This window comes from Podarcis vaucheri (genome assembly GCF_965113315.1).
Source record: "Podarcis vaucheri genome assembly, chromosome: 7".
Taxonomy (NCBI): Eukaryota; Metazoa; Chordata; class Lepidosauria; order Squamata; family Lacertidae; genus Podarcis; species Podarcis vaucheri.
The window spans coordinates 55729779-55738655 of record NC_138765.1 but is presented as its reverse complement, the minus strand read 5'-3'; positions in this window follow the sequence as shown (position 1 = coordinate 55738655).

The window sequence follows — 8877 nt, the reverse complement described above, 5'->3', positions numbered from 1 at the left end:
TCTTGTCCAGAGTGGTGTATTTATAGACCACAAGGGCTCAAGATTTCCCCTGTTCTACTATAGAAATTGAGGCATCTGCTCCTAGTACTGACAACAGCCTTACTCTGGTTGTAGAACTGATCAACGCTGATTAAGTTCCATGCATAGAAAGCCACCATAAGTCAACAAAGGAGTTCAGAACATAATGAGAGCCCTACTGGAGCAGTCCAAGGGTCCATCTTGTCTAGCATCCTCTTTCTCATGGTGTCACTAAATACCTCTGGGAAGTCCACAAGCATGACACAAGCACAATCATGCTCTCCTGCTGATGTCACCCCAAAACTGGTGTTCAGAGGTCTTTGACCCTGGAAGTAATATAGAGCCATCAAGACTAGTAACCATATGTTGATCTATCCTCTATGAATTTGTCCAGCCTCTCTTTAAAGCCACCTAAGCAAGTTGCCATTGCCACATCCTATGGCAAAGAGTTTCATTGTTTAACTATGAGCACACTTGAGCTTCAGGCAAGCAGGTAAGACAGAGTGCCTGATTGCAAACATCAGGGGCTACCACACAAAAGACCCCGGTCTTAGTAGACATAAGATGGACCTCGGGAGCATGTGGCACTACTAAAAGTGTATCCCTCAAGAATCAAAGGCAGGGATATGCATGGTAAGGTATTCCCAGAGGAAACTGGGTTCCAAGTTGTTCAGAGATTTGAATCTCTACAGCAAGACCTTAAACTTGACCCTTAAAGCACATTCCCCCCCTCAAACAATTCTGGGCACTGTAGTTTGAGAAGGACTGCTAGGAATAGCAACTATGTGAGGGGTAAACTGCAAGGCCCAGAATTCTTGGGGTGGGGATGGGGTGTGTGTTTCAAATGTGCTTCAAAGGTATAATGTTTACGCAGCCTCTCTCTTCATAGAGGCTTGTCCAGGTGATCAACCAAGGAGAGATTAAATAAGTTCTAAACATGGAAGCCAGGGGGCAATATAACAAATAATACCATGCCCAGTTGGGGCAGAGGAGTATTGGCTTTACTGACTTCTAAGCGCCGGCAGAAAACAATCCTATCATCCAGAGTTTTTAATAGATTATGTATTTATTACTCATTTGCCATCTTAATTTTATTGCTGTGCCGTGGGTTGGCTTTTACTGCTCTTGCTGCTTCTCTCCCATTCCTTCTTGTCACCTCTGCTCTCAGTGCACTTTGTCTCAGTCATCTTACGGATTGGATGGTTTGCATTTTTGGCCTGGCCAGGACTGAATTAAGACCTTTAGAAGAGGCCCTAAGCACTGAAAAGAGTATGGTGCCCCCCATAAGTGATTCAAAATAAAAAGAATATTGAACCAGAAAATATTTTTAGCGTTTTGATTTTTTGAATGTTTTAAATAGATGTTTTAAGAACATATGAAGAACCTGCTGGATCAGGCCAATGGCCCATCTAGTCCAGTATCTTGTTCTCATAGTGGATAACCAAATGTTTGTGGGAAACCCGCAACCAGGATTCAAGCTCAAGAGCACTCTCCCTTCCTGTGGTTTCTAGCAACTGTTATTCCAGCAACTATGGAGGCAGAGCACAGCCACCATAGTTTACTAGACATTGATAGCCTTATCCTCCATGAATCTGTCCAGTCCTCTTTTAAAGCCATCCAAGTGGGTGGCCATCACTGCCCCATGTGAGAGCGAGTTCCATAGTTATGTGCTTCATGAAGAAGCACAGTGGTACCTTGGGTTACAGATGCTTCAGGTTACATACGCTTCAGGTTACAGACTCCGCTAACCGAGAAATAGTACCTTGGGTTAAGAACTTTGCTTCAGGATGAGAACAGAAATCGCGTGGCGGTGGCGCGGCGGCAGCGGGAGGCCCCATTAGCTAAAGTGGTGCTTGAGGTTAAGAACAGTTTCAGGTTAAGAACAGACCTCCAGAACGAATTAAGTTCTTAACCTGAGGTACCACTGTACTTTCTTTTATCTTCCAAAATTCAGCTACATTGGTTGGCTATGAGTTCGATGTTATGAGAGAGGAGAAAAAAATTTCTCTATACATTTTCTCCATGCCATGCAAAATTGTATAAACTTCTTCCATGCCATGATCATTTCCTTAAAAATCCCTCCTCACTATTTCTTTAATCTCTAACGTATTTGTTTTGCAACCCAGGATTAGCTTGCTGTCTAGGATTCATTTCTGAGGTTTCAGAGTCCTTAACAACATCTCATCGGCAAGGCATACTAAAGTTGCCGGTTGGCCTCTCTCCCCACCCTCTTAAACCTACACAGTTTCAGCCAAATATTGGCCCCAGTTCTGAAAATAAATCAAGAGAATAATGCAAATGGTTAGCAGCCAATTTATGACATACTCTGAAGAAAGGACTGGCTAAGATTTATGCATTTTATGACACTCTGTCAAAAGACACACATCTCAACCAAATAGTAGCTAGCTAATTATTAAACACAAAATATCTATCAATGATCTGTGGAATGGGATGGGCAAGTACAGGGGTTTTCTCAAAGCTATGGTATCCCTTCTGACAATTTGCTGAGGTCTAACATTTTCTAAGGTTGAGTCTCCATCCCAGTATTGATTTGTACACACACACACATTATAATCAGTGCTCTATGTTTTCTGTGGGGCTACAGAATTCAGCCTTAGAATTAATTCAGGTTAACCAATGTATCTTGAACAACATATGTGAGGTAGGAGCCAAATGACTGAATGTTCCATCACTGTCATAGTCAGGCTACAAGTAGTGCTCTGAGATCCTTCAAAAGCCAGAGAAGAAAGCCAGCAGCCAGGACTAAAGAGCAAGTCAGGATTGAAGGGGAAATCAGGGACAACAGGTCAGGAAACAAGACCAAAGGACACAAGAACACACCAGGGTTCAGGAAGACAGTGGTTTAAGCAAGGCTCAGTTGAAAGAGGAAGTCTTCTTATACTCTCCCCTGTCCAGAAGGAACCAATGGCCAGGCTGCGCGTCATTCCAGGACCTGATGGTATTTCAGGTACACACACAGTTTCCTTGCCAATGGAAAACAAGCATCTTGGAAGGAAGGTTAGCTGACAACCTTTGCCTGGACGTTCTGCAGCCTGAGGGCTGCCATTGCCTCCTGAGCAATCTTCCAGGGGCCGTTTGCCAATGGTAGGTTTGGGCAAAAGTAAAAGTGGGTGCAGCAATGAATGGAAGTGTTTGTACGGTGCGCAGCATTTGAGTGTTGCAAAAGCCATACACCTCTCCATCCTCCATCCAGGCAGGCAAGAGACATTATCAGCAAAAGCACTGATGCAGAGCAGAGGCAGTGGGGACAATAGCCTAGAAGGGGAGTCTCAAGGGCCAGATGGAGAAGCCTGAAGGGCCACATCTTGTGCCTAGATCTGAGCTTCCCCAATCCTGAATGTGCAGAGATATTGTTTTTAAGGAAGAATCATTGTGGCATCCTCATCCAAAGCTTGTGTCATCACCTTGCTCTCCTTATTTATTTATAAGCCTTTGGGGACAGAATATTGTATGGGGGTAGGGATAAACCCTGGATTGGTTGAGAAATAGTTGCCTTCGGTGAGTCAATCTCAGGAACAGCAAAGGAGAGCTGGTGTACCCAAGATACATATGTTTTCCATTGATGAAATAAATCTCCACACACACGTCTTGGCTCCCAGAAACTGTTGATCCTCCCCATTGCATAATATTATTTTGTGGCTGATTTAATTCTCTTGCTTTCCACCCTGACACCTACCTTACAGAGAAAGCCAGCACGGCGATTGAAATAAGGCTAAGACATCTGTGATTTCTCAGAAATTACTTTCAGCAGAACTATCTATAACCTACGAAGGGAAAAACATATGCTAAAAAGTTCTAAGCAGTGCCACAAGCCTATGCAGCAACCCATCTAGCACATTCAGCAGCAGTATTTCCCCAGCCACAACTCAAAATGTTCCACTGAGTCAAATTGTTGTGATTAAGCTACAAATATTGTATCTAGTCACATGAAGAAAGGCAGATGCAACCAGGTAAACTTAGCCAAGGGGAATCATTAGGTACTTAACAGACTTAGCAGACTGGCCGATGGCACAACTTTGCATAAATTTGCATAAACTTTGCACATGTTAATTTATGCATTAAAGAATCGCCAGTGTGGTATAGTGGTTAGAGTGCTAAACTGGGACCTGGGAGACCAGGGTTCAGATTCCCACTTGGGCATGGAGCTCTCCTTGGGCCACTGGGCCAGTCACTGCCTCTCAGCCTAACCTGCCTCACAAGGCAGTTGTGGAGATTAATTGAAGAGGGAAGAACCATGTGTGCTACCTTGCGCTCCTTGGAGGAAAATCAATAAATAAACAAATATGCAGACCTTGCATACAGTTACATGTACTGAATTATATGTATACATGGAAATTTAGGCTGACTTTCAGCACTTGTTGTCAGGCCTTATTCTGAACTATGAGTTCATAGGTTTGGGAACCTAAAGCACTGTAAGTGGGTTAAGCAGGTCCCAAGGAGCTCAAAGTGCCAGTCACTTGGTTCTTCCCCTCCCTTCTTTTATCCCCACAACAACCCTGTGAAGCTGCATAGGCTGAGAGCTTCCTGGCCAAGTGGGAACTTGAACCCTGATCGCCCAGTTCATAGCCTAATATTTTAACCACTACATTCCTTCTCTCAGTTTGGCTTTCTCTGTTGGCATTGATGAAGAAATAGAACTTTCTGAGCACCTGTTTACATATGAGCTCTGACAGGGGTTGACATTCTATCCCTTTTTGATGATGTCTCCCGTATTATGGTGAGCAAACACAAGTGTTCTGGGGAAATATATTCAGGGAAGTCCTTAGTGGAGTAGACTGAGGTCACATCCACACCATACATTTAAAGACCACGATCCCCCCCACCCCAAAATTACCTCCCGTGGAATTACAATTCCCAGCATCCTTAACAAACTACAGCACCAAGAAATCTTTGGTGAAGCCATGAGCTTTAAATGTGTATTGGGTAGGCCTTCAATGTATGGTGTGGCTATGACCTGGAGCCATAGCAGACTTTCTATTTTCTTTTGGCCCGTAAATTAATGTTTGACAAATGGGGTGTAGGTTTGTAGCAAGCAGAGTCAGAGGAAGCTCACCGGCAGATGCAGCCCCCATGGAAAACTTCCGTCAACTGTGTCTGAATCAGTGTCTGTGTCTCCCTGGCTTCCAGTTGTGTTTTTCACTACTGTATCTTCTGGAAATTCCTCTTAGGCAGAAGTGTTACAGAAATTGTCAAAATCAGGCCAAGAAAAGAGAGCAGGCTGCTTTCTCCAAAGCTCATGTTTTCTTTGAATTTTTTGGACTCTTTGAAGAAGAGTTCCTACACTGACTGGCAGCAGCTCAGTATTACACTCTCTCTCAACCCTACCTACAGGTGCTGGAAATTGAACCTGGGAACTTCTACATCCAAGGCCGTTGCTCTACCGCTGAGCTATAGCCCTTCCCCAAAGGCAAACTGTACCTGCTTCAGTGTTGGAATTAATATTTTTTGAAATTCTTTTATTTAAAATGGAAATTGGAAGGGGTAGAAAGAAGAGGGGAGCAAACCAACAGAACAATGAAGTCACAGGAAGAAGGAATTTTCCGCAGCATTGTGTACATACACACACATATGCAGGAACCATAGACTCGGCACACTCTTTTACAATCCAGATCATGACTTGAGTTTAACGACAGCTTTGCTAGCGATGGGGGAGACATAACTAACAACAGCAAGAAATTACTGGCTCTAAACAACATTCCAGGATGCAATACAATGCAGGACGTTCAAAATGATACTACTGAGACAAGGCAACTGATTACCCAGCCATCTGGTTTGGGTAAATGTGTTACGGCTGCGGTTATAAGATTAGACTCTAATGATTTGATTTCACACCACTGATTATCACAGGCAGCACACTGTTTCTAATTATATGTTTCTCCCCCCAAAGACATCCATTGGCTTCTGTATTTCAGCTATTGAGTTTATCCAGAGAAGATCTATTAGATTATTGACCTTGCCAATCTTCTCTTCTCAGCCATCATCTGTAGTAAGGACGGGGAATCTGCAGCTCTCCGGGTGTTGCTGCAGTCCATCTCCCATCAGCCCCAGCCAACATGGTCAATGGGTGGGAGTAATGGGAATGGTTGCCCAGCAACATCTGGGGGCCAGAGGTTCCCCATTCCTGATCTGCAGTAAGGATGGATGAATAGGGAGTTGGGTACATTTGGCTTGGAGAAGAGAAGACTGGTTGGTGATATGATAGCCACCTTCAAATAGCAGAAGGTCTGTCAAATGGCAGATGGAATGAGCTTGTTTTCTGCTGCTCCAAAGGGCAGGATCCAAACCAATGGATTCAAGTTACAAGACAGGAGATTCGGACTAAATATTAAGAAGGACTTCCTGACAGGAAAAGCTGTTCAACAGAGAAATGGATTACCTCAGAAGATGGTGGGTTCTCTTTCATTGGTGGCTTTTAAATGGAAGTTGAATGGCCAGCTGTCAAGGATTTTTTATCTATGAATCCTACATTGCAGGGGATTGGAGAAGGTGACCTGTGGGGTCCCTTCCAACTCTACGGTTCTGTGATTCTATGAATAAGTCAATAAATTGGATTTTTTCTTTTGAGGAGAATGGGAGGGTCCTTTCCCCCATTCCCCCCTCTTCAGGTTTTCTTTTTTCTTTTTAACTTCCATTTGCAATATTTCCATGTTAGTTTATGAAGTTGTTTTTTGGGGTTTTTAAAGTCCTGGCAGAAAGAATTTCAGCATTTTAGTGGGCAAAATATGTACATTTTGTATGCAATTTTTTCCAAATATACACATTTTTGCAAGCAATTTCCCCTAATATTTTGCCTTTTGTTTATTTTCATGGATACATACACACTGTCCCTCAATATATGCATGTTATTGGTTGGAAAATAGCATCATAAAATGCAAATTTCAAACTGTAGCTTGAATTTTGGGTTGTGTATTGTTTCAGGAAGCATGAATTAGTTAGGTTCACATTAAAATGCAAACAGGAGGGAATTTCTTCACCATTCCTATTCTACAGAATATGAAGTTTTTTGTGAAGGTGAAGGGCTTCACCATTTTCTTAATGAATGAATGAATGAATGGAGGGAGAAGGAAGGAAAGAGTGGTTAGTCTTATTTACAACCCTGGAATCTCCACAAGGTGCCACCCACCCGAAACAGAGACTTCTAGGAATTTTTGGGTCCCCAAGGCATGGATGGTACCCACAAAAGCTGTGATCTTATTTTTATAAGATATCCAGTAAGTAAAAAAAGGTCAAAGTTCCGTAGAGTGACTGCAAACAGATCACATTGGGTGGTGAACTTTCTGAAATAGCAACTGGATGTAGTCTTTCCCATGTGGTTAATTTCAGTGCTTTTGGCTCAAGGCTTAAGAGAAATGCTTAGAGGATAGGAATTGGGAAAGTTTTTTTTTCAGCCCAGGGGTAACATCTCTTTGTGGGCAACCATCTGGGCCTGCAGGCCAGCCATGGGCAGGAACAGAGGAAAAGCTAGAGAGATCAATGGAAGTTTGTGCAGCAGGGTGGATTCCATTCATGCCAAAGCTATAGGTTTTCAGTCCCACATCTCTTTCTATCCTCCATCTAGGCAGGCAAGAGGCATGGTCAGTATTCAGGGACACAGTCCAGCCAGGCAAACGAGGGTATGAAGCAGAACTAATGAGGGATGTGACCTGGAGAAGGAGCGTGAGCTGGTGAGAGTACCAGATACGAAAACCTAGAAGGTTGTGTTCTGCCCCCAGGGTTGAAGTTCCCCATCCCTTTAGAGAATATACCCATCAAAAAGCTAGGTAATAACATTGTTGTCTCTTGCCACTGAGAACAGAATAGTAAGAGGAAATTACCGACTCCCTCCAAATACAGTTAAATCCTGTGTCAACACAGTATATTAGTGTGATGCCACATCAAAGGTCTTAGAAAGATGTGGGTTGGTGGTGCTCTCAGGTTTCCCTGGGCTTTGTTGACAGTGGAAAGAAGAAGAAGAAGAAGAAGAAGAAGAAGAAGAAGAAGAAGAAGAAGAAGAAGAAGGAGAGAGCTGATATAACATATGAAAAGGTAATTTTGGGGTAGGCATCTGTCTTTGAAGATCCTGTGTCCCTACTCCAAAATGGGTTTACTATTCATAGTTATAGGATGCATTTGGTACCCATTTAGCATGCTGACACTCCAAGAAAGGAGACATAACGTCTGTCTTTAATAGGCCAGCCTCCAGTGTTCTTCATGTTTTAGAGCTAGGAATGTTTGACTTTTGCAATGTTTGTGTTTGGCATTGACTGAAAGAAAACTCAAATGTCACCACCAGCCATCTTCAGGAAGCTGTTTCTGCTCATGGTACTGGGAAGTGGGAATGTTTTGATTCTGCACACTCTAACTTAGTTGGCACCAACCTGGTGTCCTCCATATGTTGTTGGACTACAACTTCCATAAGCCCCAAACAGCAATGAACTTATGGGAACTGTAGCACAAGAACATATGGAGTGTGGAAAGCTGATCTCACAGTCAACTCTAAAAGGGCATAAAGAAAAATGGGTCAGCAGGTCTTCCATAATACTGTGCAAATTCCATGTTGGACAGGCAAAGCAGGAAGTGCTAGCAAATCCAACTTCCTGTGTAATGTATCAATGGGAATCTAGGCATCTTCCTTTGTCATTACATTAGTGAGTTGTCCATGTGTCTGAAAAATACCCATTTCCTGGTTGGTTGCTTTGCTGTGACATAACTCTCCAAGACCCACTATGAGAGTCACAAGCAAAATCAGAACTACTAATTAACGCCTAATTGAGCTGATGCTGGCATTTCTGGAAGCCTTGGTACATAGTCCAAGGATAAAAAACATAAAACTCTTATCTTTCCAAGGAGTCTGTGCTG